Source organism: Canis aureus, chromosome 17, assembly GCF_053574225.1.
Source record: "Canis aureus isolate CA01 chromosome 17, VMU_Caureus_v.1.0, whole genome shotgun sequence".
Taxonomy (NCBI): domain Eukaryota; kingdom Metazoa; phylum Chordata; class Mammalia; order Carnivora; family Canidae; genus Canis; species Canis aureus.
Window position 1 is genome coordinate 6,895,250 of NC_135627.1, and position 23,407 is coordinate 6,918,656.

Genomic DNA, 23,407 nt, shown 5'->3' on the forward strand with positions numbered 1-23,407 from the left:
ATTCAGACTCTTGGGTTCTACTCCAGACCCATCGAACCCATAGCTCTACTTCAACAAGATGCCCAGTTGTGTGGACATTAAAGTCTGAAATGATTATGGATCATGTAGTATGCATGCCTCTGCCATGTGACAGTGACAATGCCCAGGTGAAACTGTAACTCCAAAACCAGCAGGTGCAAATAATTGTATAATTGGATCTGAGAACAACTCTAAAATGAAAAAAAAAAATTGCATGTATAGTTTATTGTGTATGTGTGTGTTTCTGGCTACTTAGGAGTATGTTAAATTCCTTAATATTCAAATTCTGCATCATTGGCTAATGAAGAATTATGGAACTAGAAAAGATAAGAAACACAAGTAGTATGTGGCTTTAGTTGAGGAAGATGAGATATTTCCTCCATGGTCTATCAGACACTTTTTCCGAGGTAACAGCATTATTAGTCTCTGTATACTGTCTAGAGCCTCACACAGTGAAACTCTTAATGAAATCTGAAGGACAACTTAAAAATAACTTCTAATATTTGTGGTGCTCTCACACGTCAGATGTTTACCAATCACGAAGGCCTTTAGGAATTGGTGGATGTTTTGATTTTGTGGCAGAAACAAACAAACAAAAAATACATATATGATTTTAAGGTTCCCAAAATGCAAATGCCCTTCTTATTTGTGGAGTGATTGAATAGGTATGGGGAGAAAAGTCATTTTTTAAGAGTTTGTTGGGATCTGTGTTGAATAAAATGCAATGCTCTCCCAAATTTAAATGAAAATTAAAAAGCCAATAACCATGAGCCTGTAATACACAGTGATAAACTCTTAAGAAATAATATGCTACAGGTTTCAGAACCTCCCTAGATAAAGAGTAGGAAAAAAAAATCTGTCTTTGCAGTTCTCTATTGCTTGGGAATATTGACTCTAACTTGAAAGGAGTGATACAAATTTATCACAACTCCATTTCTCAATTGCTTATATTTGTGCAGTGGTTCATACTTTACAAAATGCATTCCCATATAATAACATCTTCTTTGGTCCTAATACACTCCCATGAACTGAACCAGCCAGGCATGATTCAATTCTATTTTCCATCACAGAGAAAGAGGTAGGGTGGTTGTTTTTGCTTTAAACTGGGTGTAAACTGACCTGCCTTTGAATACTGGCTCTGGAATTTACTGCCAATTAGGAAATGGTGTAAAGAGCTTGTTCACTGAACCATTTAACATTTTTCCCAAGCACCTACCATGTGGCTGGCCCTTTGCTAAGCACTGGGCCGTGTCAGAGGTTTAGGCCTGGTTCTTGAGCTCCTGGAGCCTAGACACACATATATATGCCTTTTAAACTATAGTCTATCAGGCTCAAAGTGTGCGCACTTTATTTTTGATCATGCCACCTGTGACACTTAGAATATTGTTAATATGGGACATTTTTTAAAAGTCTATTTTAGAGGTTCATATTTTATTTCATGTTTTAACTTGGTTTCTTTTTTAGATGTTTTACTTCAGAGTAAGTTCTTTTTTTTTTTTAACTGAGATAATGTTGCAAAAAACCCATTACCTATACTTAGTGTTCTGTAGTGTCCATGGCCTGTCAAGAGAACAGCGTTGGCGTTGAGCTCTCATTAATTTTCTAGAGACTGTGCTGGGAAACTTACCTCAGAAATAAAGAAAAGGCCTTGAGCCTTTAGGTTTGGTACCTTCCCTTGCTACCTTCATTATTCTGTGGGCTCCTGATCTTCAGTCTTTGCTATGTCCCTCTTCTGCTCCCCAGTGGCTTCAGGCTTGCTTCTGCTACCACTACCTATGTCTCTCCTTTTCATCAGATTCCATCAGCAACATCAAGGCTGCCCACCACCTTCGTCCTGAAAGCACCATGTGCTTTTCCACAGCATCATTGTGCATGAATGGAACTTCAGATTTACTGGGTAAGTTGCAGCACCGCCTCCCTTATCAGAGTTTATTCTTCATGTGAACAGAGAAAAAGAATTACTTTTAATTCAACATGGATTTCATGGGTCTAGCCCATGTAATTTGCTACATATTTGTTGATGGGATTTAAGAGTGATTCATGGCACATCCATGATTTTCTCTCTGTCCTGTTTGGAGAGAAGATTGTAGGATTTATATGTGGCACAGTTCATGTGAGCATGTCTTAGCACAGGTTATTTTAGAGACGGCATGAGGAAACATCCAGCTGATATTCCATAAGCAAGTACTTTGATGTAGGGCTTAAATTTTGCTTGTTAATCTGCTTTGAGACTAGAAGTGTATGGAGGAGGCAGTCACTAGTTACCGAAATATACCTAATTGTATAGAGGGGGAAATTGACCAAAGTTTAGTTTTCTCAAAGCCTTTAAGCGTGGCGTGATTGTAGTTTAATAGTGGTTGGCAAAAGTATTGTGAAAAGGGGGCAAATAGCAAATATTTGGGGTTTTGTGGGACATACTCTCTCTGTTGCACCTGTTCAACTCTGCTGTTCTAGGAAAGAATCCACAAATAACATGGAAACATCAGGTGTGGCTGAGTTCTAATGAAACACTTACAAACACAGGCTGTGAGCAGGTTTGTCCCAGGTTTGAGCTTTCAGACCCCCGATTTAATAACTTACAAATGCACTTTGGACTCATTTCTTGTGTTATTAGAAATCTTCAGGGCGTAGGGAAGGCATGGGTGAGTTGCCTGGGTGGGCATTTTGTGCAGCTACTCATATGCTCCCAGCTACTATGGGCTGTCCATTAAAAACATATAGCCTACAATTTTTATAGTGATCCTGGACCTTTTTTCTGCCTCCAGAGTATGAATATGTTCACCTCAGTCACATTACAGTCTCGCAGGAGTGAGGCATAAAAGAGGGTCAAACAATTACACTAAACTGATCTTAGGGAAATGATTATTTGTCCATTTTTAAGAATTCCAGGGCCCCCATGTTTTTATTCCTCTGGTAGCTTATTTTTCATTATGTTTATATGTATCTGACAGTTAAAAATAGCTTGGATTCTTATTTTTTTCCCAATATTTTTCTTATGATTAACTTTTGATTGGAAAAGTATCTCTCATTGCCGCCCACTTAGAGCTGACACATGCTACTGCTAGACAAAGGTAGAGCCTTGAGTGAGTTAATACTGGGCATTTTATGGTTGATATGTATCGGATCAGGGTCCTATGTCCCCAGTATTTTATAGATAATTTCCTTCCTATATCAAGGACTAGGACATCTGGGGTGGGAAGGTATGCTCAACTTGTCTCTATCTATCTCTTTGGATCAGTGGGGGCTAGCCTAGTCATCCTCTTCTCATGTGATGAGTGGGAGCACAAAAGGGCATAATACCCAAAAAAGGTGAAAGTATGCCATTCCTGTGTAGACAGGACAATCGTGAAAAAATAAAGGAAGGAAGACCAGAATGGTCTATGTCTCATATGTTCTCAGACCGAGTTGTGTTGAGAAGAGCAATTTGATGGTTAAGAGTATGGGATAGGCCTGTTAGCCCCACCATGCAAACTATGTTTTCTAAGGAGGTAACTTTGAATGAACCGTGTAATGTAATATGACATCAGTGACCACTTGTCAAGTTAATTTACTTTTGTTTCCAGACTTTATTTATGGTCATTTTGTATAATTTTAAATAGGAATTTTTGTCAGTATAACCATATTAATATTTTTTAAAATTATAAAAATCTTCATGGATAAGGATGATCCAACGATCAAAACAGAAACATGGAGTAAAACTAGAAATATTCATCTATAGCTCATGGTATTTTCAGATACTCTCATTGTGAGTATTTTGACCTGAGTATATCATTGTGATATTTTGACCTGACCTGCTCCAGTATCAAAGACACTTAGGTATGTCACCAGTTCCAAGTGAATAAGTGTGTACCCAATGTGGCACACATAATATTGTGCATCCACAAACCTTTTCCAGATTCTTCCTTTGTGCACAGGGACATTGCCTTTCCCGGCACTGTACATCTCTGAGGGCAAGAAGGTAGTCCCAGTCATAGAATGTGGGTAGAAGTCATGGGCATCCCTGCATGGTGTGTCCCTGAACTCTCCCTCTCTGTATGTGGACAATGCAGACGGTCCACCGGAGGCCTCCATGGAGGCCCTAGGAGTCAGTAAAGATTAGGTACAGCTGATCCCCTAACACAGTGCTAGAGCCTTAGCAATCAGTGACATTCACCGAGTGAAGCCAGTGGGACTTCATGTGTGCAAGTTACTGAACTGCAGCTTGCCTGACCTGATCCATACATCTAACCCCCAAATAAACATACAAATGGGGAGTGCAGGGACGACATTGGCAGTGCGTGTGGACTTAGGAGAAGCTTTATGATGAAATGAGATCTGCCATAAGCTTTGAGGATGGAATTACAATCAGCCACCTCTTGAACGTTCTCAATACCTGCCTCACACTTTCATACCATAAAGCACTGCTCAGAGCTTTTCCAAAGCCAGCTATGCCTTTCCTTAGATTTAAATCTCAGTGCTCCAAAATTAAATGCCACCAACTTAGAAAGCCTTCCCTGAACTCCTGGCAACATTTTTTTTCAGACTAGCCTCATGTGTCATCTTCATGATTATGAAACTTATTTCATGCATTTTTAATAGTTGTTTACAGTATTATTTTACTGTCTGGCTTGTGATTTCCTTAAGGTTAAAGATCACATCCTTTGTATCCTTCTATGCCCTACAGCACTTAAGAAAACATTTGTACATGGCCATTTCATCATTTATTTACAAACACAAATGTGCACTACCTATGAGTCACACACCATAATGGGTCTGGGGATCAATACACGTGTGCCCAATTGACTGAAATTTGTTAGCGAGATACAGAAAGACATCACAGGCTGATGAAAGCATCATGAGTATAGGACCAGCATTGCACAGGGACGAGGTTTGTGTGTGCCTGGAAAATCAAGCGCATTTGGAATTGGAGTGGGAGGCGAGCATAGCAAGAACAGGGCATTTTGGAGAAAAGTCTTGAATGCCAAGCCAAGTGTAATAGACTCTAGTTAGTGCAGAGAAGTCAACAAAATTTCAGGAGTATAACATTTGGCCATCAGAAAACCCACAGAAATAAAATAATCAAAACAAGTTTTAGCTCCATTATGGAATACATGAAAAAATGTACAGTGTCTAATCTCAAAGTATTATTCTCTACCAGGGCAATGAGTCCAATTCCACAAGCCTACAGTCAGCTGCTAATTTGCTTATTGTTGTTGTTGTCGTTGTTTTCCCTCTAAGATGTTCTAGGTTTCCAAATTGGACAAAATGATAATCTACAGAGGTTAAAGAATATTGGAATTAAAAACACATCAACTTGCAAAGGATTAGGGAGATGTGTGCCCCATAGGTGGACTACAAGGATGTTGCTAGCTTGCTGCCTGATGGACTTGTGTTGCAGGAGACTTAACACCCTGCCAGGCTCCTCTGCAGAGATGTGAGGCTGCCTACATCTTGGCATGTTTCATGTTGTGTCACTGGCAGTGCCCAGGCTCCATAAGGCAACATAGTACCTGCATTGTGGAGAGCTATGTGATTTATGCTGGCACTGACTGGCTTCAGCGCTAAACCTAACTGTTATTTTTATAGCAGACAACTGTGATTTGAATTGAACATGTCGATATTATGGCCATGAAACAGTGGTCAAAGGCAAAACTTTTGAAAGAAAGTGTTCCTTAAGGTAACATGAATGCTTTCAGTTTAAATTGGATTGTGTATAATTATTATGCAAATGTGTAAGGGATTTTTAATGTATCATGTATCTACAAAAAATAGTTTAGAAAATCATTTAATACTGTAGCTTTACCTCTATCACTAGCTTATTCCTTTTTAAAAAAAATTATTTATTTATGATAGTCACACACAGAGAGAGAGAGAGAGAGGCAGAGACACAGGCAGAGGGAGAAGCAGGCTCCATGCACCGGGAGCCCGATGTGGGATTCGATCCCGGGCCTTCAGGATCGTGCCCTGGGCCAAAGGCAGGCACCAAACCGCTGCACCACCCAGGGATCCCTACTAGTTTATTCCTTAAGCAATATTTAGCCGATATCCCCTGACAAGCTGGGAAAGCCAAATAACTCTTCCCACTGGCCACCTCAAGAGACCCTTTGGTGTGTGCTTCAGGAACACAATACGTTATATTGATATAATACAGCCATCGCCTCTTGGAGATGTCTCCACAATGGGCAGTGATGCAGGGCAGAGCTGACCCCACTCTATGTTTTACATCATTAACACACATTTTTCTCATGAAAAATGAACCTAAGGCATCTTACTTGTCTCTTAGAGGGGAAAAAGAAAAAGAAAACGAAAAGCAAAACATTTGGTTTTGTTCGGTTGTGTTTTTGTTATTGTTGTTATTGGATGCAAGTAAAATGATGGAGCATGATTCTATGTGGGTCCAGAATCTTCTAGGGAAAAATGTTACCAGGAAAACATTGCCCTTTGCTATATACATGGGGGAAGCAAAGCTTACTTTTCCTTGTGCTCAAATAAGTTAGTCATAGCATTCCAAACTGGCTGAGTTCTTCCGCCCAAGAGCAGGGATCCTATACCTACCAGGGTGAAGATGAAAACATCTTGGTGAGGATGAAACTCTCAGGTGCTAAGACCACGCCCCTGGAATTCCTTAGCTCCAAATCTCAGTGCACTGAGAGCCAATTGCCTCGTGCTTTCCTACTAACGGTGGCCCTAGTTCTACCTTTCATGGCGGTTCCCTGGTCTTTTAACTTCTCTTCTTTGGGGAGCTGGCCACCTGCCATGCCTCTCCAAACGAGTACCCAGCTTGATTCTCATATTTTACTCTTGGTGACCCACCTTCGTTGCTGACCAGCCACATTTGATCTGTTTTTCTTGGCAACAGCTCCAGTGAGAAAAAATAAAGCAAAGAGAAAGAGGCCTTTCCCATTAAGGAGAAGAGATCTCAAAGGGCAGTTTAGCAGTTTGTGTGGGGAAATTTATGTTATTATATACAACTTAGTTGTGATGAGAGTCGAGATAAAGCATTTAGAAAGTTTTACCCGAAGTGTCAAGTTATTTCCATCTATGGGGAACAAAAATTTGTATTTGGGATTTTCCAGTTCCAGAGGCTTGCCTATTAATCCGTCATGCACATGACCATATATATTCAATTGTTCCTTTTTAAAAACATTTATTGAGCACCAATTATATGCAAGGCCCTGGGGGTAAAAATTCAAATGTAATAGTTTCATTATTGGGTTGGATTTCTTACTGTGTAGAGGGTGTCATACTTCATGAAAGCATTTGCAGTGTAAGGAGAAGACCATTTTATTATAGAACCTTAAGTCATTGTTTGTGAGCCCTCCAAGAATATGGAAATGATGACTAAGTCACAAGGGATATTCCCTGAAGGTCCAGAGAGCCCGAGTGCCCAGGTTCAACACAAAAAGGCAGCACCCCACCGAGCCAGGTCTGCAAGTAAGGAAAGGTGCATGGACCCCAGTGCAGCACAGTGAGGACTCTAGCTGAGTGGAGAGGCACACTGATGGTGGCTCAGAGTATTCTTGAAGTCCTTTCTGAGAAAATCAAATATGTCTGAACCTCTTTTCATGTGGATTTTTGGTGCCACACCAGTGAGTTGCCTATGGGAAACTTTCTCGTTTTAGAGCATGACAGCACAGTGAATTACTCTAAATTATTTGCACTAAGGACATCATGAACATGTATGGTCCACATAGAAATCCCTAGTATGATGTGACATGGCTGATAATGAATCATATAGAAACGAAGGGACAGGGATCCCTGGGTGGCGCAGCGGTTTGGCGCCTGCCTTTGGCCCAGGGCACGATCCTGAAGGCCTGGGATCGAATCCCACATCGGGCTCCCGGTGCATGGAGCCTGCTTCTCCCTCTGCCTATGTCTCTGCCTCTCTCTCTCTCTCTCTCTCTCTCTGTGTGACTATCATAAATAAATAAAAATTAAAAAAAAAAAAAAAGAAACGAAGGGACAGAAAGATAGTTATACAACTTGTGTTTCCCAAGCTGGACCGGCCCAGGGAGCTAACATAGTATCAAATGGCATTTTTCCAGCTCTGCCCTCTCGGCTGCTGGAATTCTGGGTTCCTTCAAAATCCTTTCAGAGAGTTTTGGAAGCCTCCGCCTTAGTCTATGTGTATTTGGAAGGTCTCTCCAGGGCTCCACAAGCTCGTTCTCTTGTTTTCTGTTTTGCATTTCCTATTTTTCCTCGCTTCCTCTGAATCACTGTCATAATGTCCACTCTTGATTCTGAAGCCTGAATTGGAACCCGTGCCAGTAATATCTATCAATTATGCCTTTGCCACTGAGCAGTCCGACAAAAGAGGCACCGGTGCCAATGCCCAGCCTAATTACGGTTGCCGCCGTCTCTGTCCATATGAGACTTGTTAATGCCAGCTGATAGCTGTTCTGAGGCTTCTCATGTTTGATGTGTGGATCTGAAATCTCTCCTGCCAATGCCAAAATGATCGCTGCCAGAATCACAGGCATTGTCTCCTGTGTTACAAACACATCTGGCAGTAATACAGCCGATGCTTTCAGTGTCCCAAGGAGGTTTTTGTCAATTGCCTCTTTAGTTTCTACTCTCTTTCTTTACACCTCTATAATAAGCTGAATAATGTTCCCCGAAGAGATCAGATCCTAATCCCCTGAACCTGCAAATGTTGCGTAATTTGGAACAAGAGTCTTTGCAAATGTGATCAGATATCTTGAGATGAGGAGATGATCCTCGATTATCCAGTGAGGTCCTTAATGCTATCACATAAGAGACAGAGGGGAAGGTGGGGTGGACACAGAGATACAGATTGTCAGCAGCCTCTAGAAGCTGGAGGAGGGAAAAGACAGATTCTCCCTAGAGCCTCCGAAAAGAGTGTTGGCTTTGTGGCATCATGATTTCAGCTCAGAGATGCTGGTTTTGGACTTCCTACCTTCAGACTCTGAAATGAGTACATTTCTGTTGTTTTAAGCCACCAGATGTGTGGTGGTTGCTGCAGCAGCCACAGGAAACTTGCAGGAGAACTGTAAGCTGTACTGGGAAGAGAATGTGTCCTGGGTAAAGTCGGGACCTCTGATTAGACTTGGGTACCAGGTTGGAAAGGAGAAAACACATTTCTCATTTCTGTGATGAACCGAAAGTCATTCTAGAATTAAATTTGAAACTAATAAGGTGAAAACTCAGAAAATGTTCAAAATCTCTCCAAGTGTAAATGATAGGCATTGGATTTGAGAACATGCAGTTACTTTTTTATTGGCTCTCAAAAATAATCTCTAGGAACTCAGATGTAAATAACAAGAAAAAAGAAAAATGCATAAGCAATGTGCTCCCACAAAGGTTGTTTGGGAATCAACCAGGGAAATTAAGATTATCTCTGTTGATCTGAGAATGTTTATTTTGAAACTCAAAAATGATCTCCTTTGGGGGAAAAAAAACAATACTTTTAAGAAACTAACCCTGTAAAACATGTCAGTTCCACATGAGCAGGTGCTATTGTCATTAGTCAGTTTATTCACTGTCAAATGTATGTAGTACAGGGATAGATAAAAATATTGTTAAGGGCAGGATAAATTAAGAAAAAGAGAGAAAGTGAAAAAAATAAGATCAGAGTTATTCCTCTAGGAGACCATTGGTCCTTTGCAAGGCAGGGACTGGCAAATGCATAGAACTCAGAATGATTTTATGAGTGTGTGTGGCTCAGCCAGAGTGCGGAGTAAGGCCAGGCACCTCATCCTCACTGTGCTCCTGTTCCTCAGGGATTTCTATGTAGGAGGAGTCTGGGAAAATTTCCCTGGTAGTTAGTGGTGTTCATGAGGCATTGCTGTTTTACGAACACATTCTACAGTGTCTGCAGAACAAATGCGAGATCTTCTGGGTGTGGTACTAAACTCCTCTGGATTAGGAATGGCTGAACTAGATCTAGCCTGTTGGCTCCTGTCACCCAGTCCAGAGGCTGAGCTCTGAAGGAGCAGGTTCTCACCACTCAGGGGCTAGGAGGTGAACAGGAATGGGCCCGACCCAGCTAGTCTCTGAGTGTGCAGGGCCAGGAGAGATGAGGAAGAGTGTTCTCAGCTCTAGTGGTTATTTTTCCAATGCTGATGCCCCCTCCCCAACCCTCCATCCCGGGCTCGGTCCCCATTCCAGTGTCAGATCCAGTGATCAGTTCAGGAGGAAATCTTTGAGATTTTTCAGCTAACATACAAATAATGGGAAGTATGGATACCACAAATAGTAGAAAAAGAGTGACTGGGGAAAACATTGCAAGAGAATGCTGACTGCCTATTTTATGCCAAGTACACAGAACAACCAGGAAGGTGCAGCAGGCTCCATGATGCTTGGGAGACAAGGACCAATCCTAAGGAAATATCATTACTTTTGCACTCTCATTAGTAGTAGAAGTGAGTCACAGACTGGGGAATTGTGTCTTGAAGTTGCTAGTATTCACTGATTTGAATTTATTCTAAGTGTTGTGTTTTTAGATATAGGAGTGGGTGCCAATGCTGGTCACCATTTTGTAGGAATGTCTTCAGATTTACCTGCACATGGAAAGTTGGGGACTCTCTAGGCCATCAAAACAAAACAAAACAAAACAAAACAAAAAACAAACAAAAAAACTAAGTGAGCCTTTAGTTGGGAAGGGTGACAGCCTGCTCACAGCCTCTGGGTTCTTGGTCCCTGGCTAAACCTGACAGAGAGGAGACTCATTCAGATTGCTAAGGCCCCCAGGGAGATGGGTAAAAATAACTGAAAAAAGAAATGAAATACCTTATTTTCTGTGATCAGTCTATTCTCTGCTGACTGCAGTAAAGGGAAGTATCCCTGGGGAGCCCATGGAGAAGCTTGCAATATCCCCCTCTTGTCTCCAGGGGACCCTTTAGTCTTGAACAGTTGGGAATGTAATTCATTTAAGAATATGAGCAACTTTTCGGCACCAAACTGTGGCTCTGAGAAACTCAAAGGTGGTGAATGTCTGGTTTAATTTCCTACTATGCACATGAAAAGCCAATCCTCCTACAGACACACAGCATCAAAAAATCTAACATCTTGTGATGAAAAGCAAGCCAAGCTTATCTTTAAAAATTTCATTAAGTCCATGAAATCTGTGTGTAATGCTTGAAGGAAGGACGGGGGAATGTCACAGGGTTCACAGCGGGACGAGACTCCCAAGTCATTTATTGTCACAGTTTCATCGAGCTATGCAGAAGACAAATGTTTAGCATCTTCTGTAATAAAAGACACTAAGTTACCCTTAGACACTACTTATTAAATATGTATAGAGTGCTCTCTTATTAAGAAAAATATAGATAGAATTTATGTGAAGTCTTGACACCTAAAAGATGCTATTCAAGCCAAAGTTCCAGTTTGGTCAGCCTGAGAGTAGATCTTAGAAACGAGAATAATCCTTGAGGGGCCCCTGGGTGGCTCAGTCAGTTAAGTGTCTGACTCTTGATTTTTGACTTAGGTCATGATCTCATGATCTTGTGAGAGGGAGCCTTGAGCCTGCTTTAGATTCTTTCTCCTTCTCTCTCTGCCTCACTTAAGCTCTAAATAAACAAATAAATTAATACAATCTTAAAAAAAAAAGAACAATACTTGAGTGCTTGCATTTACTTCCTGCTTAATGACTTTGAGTAGAAGGAAAAGCCAAAAGCCATTTTTACATTTGAGAATGACTGAGTGAGCTTCCTAGAGCGCAGATGAAATCGTTCATGTTTGAAATGTAAATTTTCTCTTAGGTGATAATTAGATATAAATAGTCTTCTAATTGAACCTTCCTTAGTTTGGAAATGTCTTAGTTCATGCCTTGATTATTCACTATTATAATGAACATTTACTAAGCATCTACTATATTCCAGATGGTTAACAGATGCTGTATTTGGCTTAGAGGCTATTAAGGTGTGGAAGAGACCCGCCTTCACGGGAGTCACTCTGTTGCTCAGGGACAAGACAATAGTGACATGAAGTTAATCACAGGGCAGGTGGAAGTGGAAATGGCAGAAAAGCACACATCCATGCTTGCGTGTGCAGAGGAAACCCTGGCTTTCTAGAAGAGGAAAACCGCTGATGAACCTTGAGCATTGCTTCCAAGGACAGGTGGTGTAGGGGCTGCCAGGGGCATTCAGGGCAGTGGGAATGACAGGTATGAAGGTGCCAAAGGGAAGGTGAGCATGTTTGTGGCTACAGGCGTGTTCAGTGAGAAAATCGGGTAGCACCTGTTGTTGTTGATAGATACATGAAAAAGTCAGATGAGATTTACAATATACTATAAGAACCCAGTATTAGTTAAGTAAAAAATTCCTAACAATGAAAAAAAAACAAAACACTGAGAAAATAAAAGTACATTACAGGGGAGAATTGTTGTGTTAAGTTCGTATGTTCTTGTTTGATATTTGATACCTGAAAATTCCCTCCATCTGTACATTTTTTACTATCTTCTTCCACAAAAGAGAGGCCAGGACCAAAGTAAGGCCTAGAAATCCTTATGTGAGCTGTGTATCAACCACCCCAAATCATCAAGTGACTGTATTATGCTGTGGGTAAAATGTGAAATGTGTTCCTAACAGCAAACATTTATTTCACTTGGTTTAATGCAATTTCCTATAACTTTTTCTAAAGTGCAACGTGTACATGTTAGGATGATGTAAATGGTAAATTTAATTAAGTCATGTATATCTTCATTTGATCAAAATATTACTTTCTTTTATAGAAACAGATGAGTGTTCTAAAACCCCGTGTTGTTTTTGGAACAGTGTTTTGCATTTTGGGGGAAATAAAAGTAACACTTGGGCAAAAATAAAAAAAGTCCCTAAACTCTTTAAATGTTTACCTCCACATTTTTGAAAGAATTCCAAACATGGCAAAGGACCTTCTCCCAAATAGAGGAAACGTGCTGGTATGTTTTCCATTAACATTATTGGGCTCTTATCGCTGACACCCTGCTTTATACCTTAGATGTGTTTTCTTATTTATGACCTACACAATTATTTACCTCTTTTAGTCCTTCCCATTTTGGGAAAACATTTTATAAAGCTAGCGGCATCATCTAATCATAACTAGATTTGATAGCAAATAACAAATTCCTTTTTAAACTCATTAAGTGAGGGAAAAATATTACAAGCACTCAATTTAACAGAAGCTATACCCACCACAAACTGCAATGGCCTGCATCATGCAAAGGTTTAAGTGTTGGTGTCCAGAGTTTGAGAGGCACATCTTCCTTCCAGCCCCATGCCAGGCACCATATCAATCCTGGTTCTATCATATGGTGGCTTTTCTGAGAAATCTGACCTCTGGGCTCAGGAATAGCAAGGGAGTCAGGGAGGGCTTCAAACAAATTCAACAAGGAAAATTTTTTTTTGAAATTTTATTTATTTATTCATGAGAGAGAGAAAGAGAGAGAGAGAGAGAGAGAGAGGCAGAGACACAGGCAGAGGGAGAAGCAGGCTCCATGCAGGGACCCCGACATGGGACTCGATCCCCAGTCTCCAGGGTCAGGCCCTGGGCCGAAGGCGGTGCTAAACCACTGTGCCACTTGGGCTGCCGCACAAGGAATTCTTTTTTTTTTTTTAATATTTTATTTCAGAGAGAGAGAGAAAACAAGCATGAGCAGGGGGAGGGACAGAGGGAGATGTGGACTCCTCACGTGGCAGGGAGCCCCAGGTCGGACTTGATCCCAGGACCCTGGGATCATGACCTGAGCCAAAGGCAAATGTTTAACTGACTGAACCACCCAGGGGCCCAACAAGGAATATTTTTATTTGAGGAAGGAGTGATGGAAAAACCATCATGGCTCCAACCACACACACTTTCACGGCCAACTATGTAGAAGAAAGAGAAAGGAACAGAAGAAGATGGAAGGTCATTTGTCCAGGTGTTGGTGATGCACATCTCACCCTCTTAGCTCAAGAGTGTGTATCTCTGCCTCTTCCCCCATCTTACAGGAGAATGTAGAGCATACCAGGCAATTCATAAATGTTTCTATTCTCAGGGCAAAGGGGATGGTGTTTGATTAGGAAAGGATTTCTGTTCCCACAACTGGATATGTTAGAATGTCATTTTCCATGAACTCCCTCCTCCAAATAGTAACTACCAAAATGGTGACTGCAAATTTTGTTTCTCTTGGCTTCAGGGGGAGCTCAGCATTTGGGTTGGGTGAAAACACCCACAATCAGGCACACATGGAGAGAAGTCTTGGCTCTTGCAATTCTAGCCAAAGCATAATGGCGCCTTTAAAGGATTTGGTAGCTGTTCAGGCTACCCATGTAGGCTGAGGATGGCTTCTACTTAGGGATACCTCCTTTTTTTTTTATTTATTTATACAAAGGCTCTGTAATATCCATTATTTTTCTGCAGACTGTTTGTAAGCTGGTTAGGCTGATAGACAGCTTTCATACAAAACTTACTGTTCTTAAGCACAGTAGTTGTATCAGCTAATTTAACCTTACCCACTATAAGTAGTTTCTTTTATTAACCCTTCTAAAGATCAGAAAACTGATGCATAAAATAACATCACAGTAAGTGACCTAGCCAGGACTGGAGATGGTTTTAACAACTACTAATTTATAGAGTTTTGATTACTCCAGCATATGCTTTAAGAAGTTTTAAGTCATTTGAGTTATTCATTTACATCTTATATAATAAGTAAATGTGCCATTATTTTAGTAAGACGATGCCATTAGCCTATTGCCCATTGTTGTGAGGAACACATTCTTAGTTATTTGGCTGGCAGTGATGATTTTTCTCTCACTAATCCATTCATATTTTATCAGGTGTCCTTGTGATCCAATTTGGGATTCATCCATCAATTTGAATTTGGGGACAGATTTCCTCTTTGTAGGAAATTAGTACTTGATCTTGGATTAAATTACATTGTACTTGAAACAATTATATTAGACATTAGTCGTAAAGATTGCTATATTTTAATTAGCAAGGCAGAGTTGGAGCACATTTTTGCTTTACTGTTTTCTCCTCTGTTTCTGGAACTAATCTTTCCCACACTTTAAATTCTAGTAATTGAAACGCACTAATCTGGGTTGCATGTGAAACCCAGAGCAGTAACCAGCATGACTGAAGGACTTAGACCAGATAGGTAAATTTCCAATCTCCACTTTAATTGTGGATGAATAGTGCTTCCAGGCATTCATTTCTTCATTTAGCATCTGTCTTTTCTTTCTTCCTATGGACAAAAGTTGCCCACCTTTTTTCCTTATGTATTTCCCAAACCTAATCCTGTAGGTGCACTTATATCATTTTAAGAGCTGGGGGAAAACAAACAAAAAAAAAAAGGTAGTTTGTTGGGGAAAACAGGTTGACTTGGAATCAGCAGTTTAGAGTGAGAGATAGTCTTCAGGCAAGGGGAAAGAAAAGAGCGGTGAGCAGTGGAGATCCTCATATGGCTTATTGCTCAAGGCCAAAGAGGACCGTGACTAGGTAATCGGAGCAGACAGGACCTCACAAAAAGCTTTTGGTCCCAGAAAGAGACAAAACAGGACACCCATGAGTATAGTTCTTCCCTGCCCCCTCCACACACGTACTTTTGCACTTTATAAGACTGAAATTAAGAACAGTATTTGACTAACCTCAAAATTACACTGATACCATAGAAAACAGAATAATGGAATATTCTTATACATCTATGATTTGGACTAAGATTCGCAGCCTCCACATGCTATTTTAATATACTAGGTCTTTAGAGGTGATGAATGAGAGCAATTTAGCTATCATTTACCAGCGTTTGGATTATCTGAAGCAAGCCTTTAATTTTAGAGTAGTTGCATAACCTACCACTGATTCTAATCTCCCTAAAAGGTCTTAGGCAGTTTAGCATTAAAATAAATGTAATTTAGCAGTTAGGAGCACCACAATATAATTCCATGATATATTCAAATATAAGTGTCAATGCATGGGAATTAATTGCTTCCCTTCTCATTAATGGTGTGTTGGTTATAGATTCTTGACTTTGATGACTTGAGTCCTGTTGAGAAAGTGTTTTCTTGTTCCCTCCGGAGGGCATCTCTGAGATGATAATAGTGCTAATATGAATCTGGGCAACAAGCTGGTAGAGAAATGCTTTTCCTCTGGGCTCTATTATAGCCAATTCAGAATCAGTATTAAAATTTTAAAAAGTAACTCCAAAATAAAGATAAAATTAAAAGTAAGAAATGGTAAAACTACCAAAATAAAAGGAAAAGAAAACAACAGTGTCATTTGATAATCATCTATTCAACCATAAAAATCCCAAGTCTCAAGGACCTGGAGAAAAGGGAAAGAGGGTCTGAATCCTACCCAAAGAAGAAGAAACCATTGCTTGAAGCCACACAGGGGTCCTGGCAACCAAATCTGCCTTAGCTCTTTCTGCGAATACATCCTGTGCATCTTTTAGGTGCTTTAATCAGGGCTAGATCTTGGAGATGTCAACATTAAAAGGCATGATATCAAGCCAGAGGTCTTCAAACAAAGGTTAGCATAATACAGGTAATTGATAAATAATGTCAGTATATTTAGCGATACCATGGGTTTGAGTAATTATACAACATATTCAAATAGAGTGAGTATAGTCAGTGATTGTATATGTAGCAAAATGAGAGAAGAAAGCAAGCCTAGACTGGGCTTAGAGTAGCTTGCTCAGTTTTGAGAAGAGAAATTTCAAAAATTAGTAATTCCCAGGGGCACCTGGGTGGCTCAGTAATTGAGCATCTGTCTTCTGCTCAGGGCGTGATTCCAGGGGTCCTGGGATCAAGTCCTGCATCAGGATCCCTACAGAGAGTCTGCTCTCTCTCTGCCTATGTCTCTGCCTCTGTGTGTCTCTCATGAATAAATAAATAAAATCTTTAAAAAAAAAAGTAATTCCTAGGTGAATATTCAAAGAAGAACTGAAAGGGAGAGAGAAAGCGTAGTGAGTGTTGGGAACCACAGAGTAAGGATTTATGTAGGCACAGTGGGGTTTCCTAAGAGTGCCTGGTTCCTGTGCCCTGCTCTGCTGGTCTCCGTAGCTGCACAGGGATTCTCTTGGAAATTGGGAAGTACTGCTGCAGTAGCATCAACAATATCAAAAAGCAATAACCAGCCTCCCTCATACCTACTGAGAAAAGAGGGAAGTTACAGCTGTAACAAGGACAAGGAATATGCCTAAGAAAGTTGGTTAGAAAGCAAGAACATTGGGGCATACTCTGTGCCCTTTCTCCTTCTAACAAGACAGACTATTCTTTATAAAAGATGATGCCTAAGGCTCAGGTGCCCTGGGCGGGGACTCAGGCAGCCCCTAATGGGCTTCAGTGGAGGAAAGAGGGTGACCAGAAGTCCCTCTCCTTCCTTTGCTTTTCTGTTGGTTTTAGTATGACAGGCGTAATGTAAGCCGTCAAAATGTAAAAGAAACAGACCTTTAGACCTCACACTGCTATGTGGCTACATTTACAGGAAATGGCAATATCCCAAGCTTTAAAAGGTATTTTCTGTGCCTACCTAGGCATCCAGGGAAGAAGCACTTAACAACAAGCTGAAAATAGCAAAATTATTCTATTGGTAAATTCCCAAAGTAATCAACTACAATAAAACAACAAAAGCTTCCTTTTTGTCTTAAATTTTTTGTTGTTTTCTTTAAAAGTCAAGTCAAATTAATGCATTACCTATTGTCTGATAGTTTTTGCCTCCAACAGCTACGGAATTAATTAGACTGTGTTGTCTAATCTCCCTTTGAGAGGTATGGCCCTGGCAACTATGATTCATGGAAAAAGTGAATATTCTTTATGTACATATTATAAAAATAATAATTTAAGGTTAAGGCTATTTGTTCACTGCTTAGACTGGTCTTGTTTTTTTTTTTTTCAAGTTTCCCCTTTAGCTTGATTTTATCATTTGAATTTGTAATCTGATTAGCACTTAGCACAAATTTTGGGAAAATAGAGTGAAACTATTCTTGCTAACACTCTACAGCTGTTCAAGAAAAAAAAAATGATACTCGTTACTATTTAAAGGAAATTCCTCTATGCAAGAGTTTCCAATTAGGTTAGAGGCCACCTTTTAGATGCTGGAGGAGATGCATGATTACATCTGCTTCCAAAACAGTGTGGAAATTCTCACAATCCCTTTATTTAAAAAACCTGGCAATCGGATAGGAAACAGCTATGAATTAAGAAAGCAAAGTAATACCCTCTAAGATCAGAATAGTTTGATCTCGAAGAGTAGAGAGATCCGGGGTAGGTGAGTAATTGAACTCATTAAAACGGGCGTCTCATAACACACTTTTCTGTCGTTCATTAGAAAATGCTCTCTGCTTTATTATTTTCCTCCATACGGGAAGGCTTATTTGCATGTGTATTCTAGAGGTTATTTACAAAGCTATAAATACAGTTTAGGCTTTCTTCTGAAGCATTGTGGTTTCTTAAAAGTCTTGATTATAAACTTTAAAGTACCCCTCATAAAGATTAAATAAAATCTTACTGTATTTGGTCAAAATCTCTGCAAGCTATATGCTACAATACTTTGTGGGATACATGTTAAATAGCCCGAAAACAGTTAGGGAAGTTTAGGTGTTCAATTTCTTTCTCCTCTTTTTATTTCTCTTCCATTTTTCTCTTTCCTTGTATTGTCTTAATGACAAAACACAGAAAAGAAAATCAGGATGGGATGAATAAGTTGCATTTTAAAATAGTGAGGAAGAGAAAAATGTAAAACCATTGGTCTGAAATAAGGCAAAAGGTATTATTAAAAGGCAAGAATGTATATGTCTGTATATTTCATGTAAATCTGAGAATGGGAATATAGATGTATGCATTTTTACTTGGCTCACAGCATATGAATATATATGTATGCATATATATTTTTCTGCTTGATTTAGAGCATAAGACTATAAAGTTCTCTACTGCGGACCCCTAGAAATTCTAAGAATCACAGTAACCCACATTATAAATTGAATTCTTCAGTAAAGTAGAGTATCTAGTATGATTCAGAATGCATTTTTAACATAGATGTGCAGGCGGCATTGACACGGGAAGGAGGAAAGGTAACAGCTATGGGCAAAGCTTATTTTCTTCTTATACCTCATATTAACTTCTTTTAACTTTCCTTTTCCCCAGAAGCTACACTTCACAACCTTCTCTCAGGTAATTGTTCCCTTTACCGACTGTCACTTAAATGTTACTGATTCCAAGGATTGGTTTTCATTCCCATAATGTGGAGCCTAAGAGCATGTGACGAGGTAAGCTGACTCTGGACAAGGCTCTGAAGGGAGAGAACCCGCTCTGTGTTCCTCTCACCCACCTGAAGCCCTGTGCTTTCTGGCCATGACCTCTGCCTCCAGTGGTACAGAGTGCGTTTTTGAGAAGATAACACATGTGACATCACAACATAACATTCTCTTTCTTTATGGGAATATTTCTTCCCGGTTTCTTCTTTTGCTCTCTTGATTTGGGGTCACTGCTACACAATGTGAATAATGACAGACAAGAACCCTGTTTATTTAAAAGGTATCCTGGGGCAGCCCTGGTGGCTCAGCAGTTTAGCGCTGTCTTCAGCCTAGGATGTGATCCTGGAGTCCTGGAATCGAGTCCCATGTCAGGCTCCCTGCATGGAGCCTGCTTCTCCCTCTGCCTGTGTCTCTGCCTCTGTCTGTCTGTCTCTGTGTCTCTCATGAAAGAATAAACAAAATCTTTAAACAAAACAAAAATAAAAAAAATAAAAGGTATCCTGTGCTTAAGTACATGATCTGTGATAGGGAACTAAGCAATTCTCTCTAGAATCGATTTGTGCAGCCCTCTGAGAGAAATCAGCCAGCACTTTAGCATGAGCTGCCATAGATACCTCTGTTTATACTGCCCACACCAGTCCATGTAAGTGCATTATTAATAGTTTGCGTGATTCTTTGATGTTTGGTATTAATGTTTTCATACAATGAAAGATGATAAAGTAATGCTGTTTTTATTGTGCACTGGGATTGCTAATTGTTAAAATTACATCGTGTTTCCTTCCGTTTCAATTCCTTTATGACTTAATAATGTCATGGCCATCACTCAACAGGTCACATTACTCTCCCACTGTGTTATCCTTCCCCTTGTCTTTTTCTCTCTTTCCTTATTTAAAGGAGGTACATTCCTGTTCCTTGATCAATTGTCCTTGAGTTTTTCATAGTTTTCTATGACACTTAATTCTTTCTTTTTTAAGTCTTTATTCCTTAAGAGCAATTTTTAGGTTCCCAACACAATTAAGAAAGTGCAGAGATTTCCCATGTGCATGGTCTCCTCCATTATCAACAGTATTCACTGGGGCCGGGGGGTGGGAGGTACATCTTTTACTAAAGATGACCCTGCACTGCTGCTTCACAGCTATCCACAGCTGACAGCGTAGCGTCAGATGCACCCTTGCTGTTGTATTTTCTGTGGGTTTGGCTATCCCTCACTGGGATATCTTACAGAGTACCGTCACTGCCTAAAACTCTGTGTTCTGCCTGGCTATTCCCCCCTGCTCTCCTGAAACCCTTGATCTTTTTCTTGTCCTCAGACTTTTGCCTTTTCCAGAATGTCACACCATCAAATAATGCACAAAGCTAAGGAAGAGTCTTGCTTCTTCATTTTGAGGAATCAATGAGATTTTAAGTTGAAGTCCAAGATAAGTACGTACTATTCCACTTCTATGATTTCCTAAGAAGCTTATCAAAATATTGATTCAGTATAGATTTTGTGCCAAATATTTTAATATCTATTTAGTAGAGACAGGAACTTAGGCATTCTTAAACTTGCTTTTTTTATTGCTGTTGTTAGTTTAAAAGACCTGCAACAGCTCAATAGCTTCTGTCTAATAAATTGAGGACCACTTTCAGGTGATGTTGAAGACTGTGTCCTTAACATATTGAAATGTTAAAATCCTGAAGAGTGGGAGTTAACCGGTCCTGGTCTTGTCTTCTTAGAGGATGGGGGCTGCTTCCAGGTGGGGAGAAGTGCTCTTGAGAAACATAGGGTCATAGATAATTTGGAAACCTCTGCATTTTCCTGATGCTATGGAATCCCTGGGGGAGTTCTTGACAGCTTCCCTTACCAGAGGACTGATTGCTATGGTATTTTCGGTATTTTCATTTTTTGAAAAATACTTAGTTCATTTTTAAACTGGCTTGGTAACATCTTGGTAACATCTAAAACTAGACGGTAAAGTTTTTTTCTTGAAGGTAAAGTTACTCCTATCATAACAAGAACCCATTTTTAGATAGATGCAGGTTGGAATGGTCCCACCTACTAAGATTTTTTTTCTCCATTATTTATTAGGGTAATAATTACCCCTGTTGTGAAGCTCAACTTCTGAGTTGATCCTACTTCAGATCTCCTAGTTTTGTTTTGTTTAAACAAGCAAGTATATATTTCAAAGAATTTGGAATTAAAAATTTGATTCTGATTTTTCTCCTTGAGATTTTTCAAGCTTTCCAAATGTGAAATTTCCAGTTTTCATTGATTTTTTTTTATCTAAGGAAATACAGGATTTGAAACAGAAACAAAATATCATTTTCTGCAAAGTTACAATCTTGACATATTCTTTCTTTTACCTATCTTTCAGGAACACGATAAATGCTTCCAAAATGTGAGAGACAACATTTAAGAAAATGCCATTGCCTTAACCACGGCTGATATTTTGAAATAATCCTTGACGTTATCTGTCCATTCTGCCTTTTCTTCCCTTCAGAACCTCCTCAGACTCTACCCTTGTGATAATTCCCACACTGTTTCCCTTAGCCATGCCTGTCTCTGTTTTAAATATTTTTGGCAAGCCTTTAAATCTTTTCTTCTTTGGTTTTGGTTGTATAAGATGGAGAAGATCTTGATTTCCACACATCTATAGTCACTAATGGTAACTGTTTGCTATCGACTTGCTTCACAATCTCAGAGACATCTCAAATGTACATAATCAAAAGAGTTAAAGAGGAGTAATAGAAAATTTTGTGTCAAAATGTTATGGCTAAGGGATCTAAAAATCGCTCCAAGTATTTGTCATAAATGTAAAAGGAAGACAAGAATCACTCCAAACGTAAAGCAAAAGCTGTCTTCCAGACTTGGCCGTGATGGTGAGACCCATTTGGCGTTCCCTCTGACATGTGTGCATGTGAAGATCATATGCCAGGCAGATGGACGTCATCCTTGCTTGATGCTTAATGGACCGTGGCCCACATGTGATGTATTAGCGTATTCACCTGTACCAGTTTTACATGCACAAACATGTGTAGAGCTAAATTGTAAAGAAAGACCACTGCAGAGTTACAACTTTGCTAATAAATGACACATTTGCTAGCAGTTCAGATATTTGCATAGAGATGACAGGAGGAATGTTCTGAGGTGCACATAAAAACTAATTAACCTGGCAGCATAAAGTATGGCCATGTTGGTGGTCTTAAACATCTCAATATACATATTATCTTGTAATTTTAGTTTAAAAACGGATAAAATCTGATTCAAATATCATTTTTAAATACGATATTTGGAAAGCCTATGAAACACTCTTGTTACCACTTTACCAGTAATTTAAAAATGCTAAAAAAAATTCTTAAGAAGGCCAACTGAGTTTTATTTATGTGAAAAAGGGAAACTACACAGAAAAAAAAAAATGCATACCTTGCAGGGGGCGGGGGGCGGTGGGGGGGAAGCACTATTAAGGGCATAGCTAGAATGAATATGCCAAATCAAATTATGTCTATTTTTTTCTTTTCACAAACCATCAAACCCAAAATGTTTTTTTCCCTTAATATCAGCAAGACTCTGCTACCATGAGACAGCTCCCAGATATTTTTTTCTATTTTTAATAAATGAAGGAATATTGTGGACACAGTGTGTGTGCTCATTGTAAACCATTTTTGCTGGACTCATTCTGAACATATAGAAGAATGACACCGAGCAGACCGGGAGACATCTGAAGTGCATATCAGCCAGGCAGTGATTGCTGGTACTTGCCAAGTATTTAAATTAAATTTGGATATCTATCTCCATGTGTGCTTAGCACATACATAGTTTCTTTAGACCACAAACTTCTAGTCGCTGATAAGTAAAAACAGTCTCCTGTGTTTCCAGATAAGATACAACATGTTTTCTTTAGCTATTTCAGCTTTATTATTAGATGTTAAAATATAAAATAGTCCAATAGCAATCTAAAACAAAGATCGAGAGATCGGTCTTTAATGCAGAGTATGACTATGTAATTGCACAATTATAACTGAAGTTCTAAATCTGCTTATTTTCCATCAATGTACAGATAACGGGTTTCAAGTTTAATTCCCACAGGTGTTTTGCACCTTTTAAAATATTTTAATATTTTTTTAATACTAGGGGAGTCAACTACCCTAGTTTTTTATTCCTGTTCTCAGGCAAATTAATCTTCACAAGTGTCCAAAGAGGAATTTGGACCTCTTCCCAGTCCTGAAGTGAACGCAGGAGAATTGGAAGTATGGTAGTTAGGT

At 39.6% G+C, this 23,407-nt stretch overlaps 1 long non-coding RNA gene across 1 annotated transcript; it reads left to right on the forward strand.

Moving 5' to 3' along the window:
* The first annotated feature begins 1,803 nt into the window (after positions 1–1,803).
* LOC144287428 (uncharacterized) lies at positions 1,804–22,055 on the forward strand. Its single transcript, XR_013355233.1, has 4 exons — positions 1,804–1,915; positions 19,056–19,082; positions 20,476–20,587; positions 21,520–22,055. It is a non-coding gene; the product is annotated as an uncharacterized LOC144287428 (long non-coding RNA).
* Positions 22,056–23,407: the final 1,352 nt, after the last annotated feature.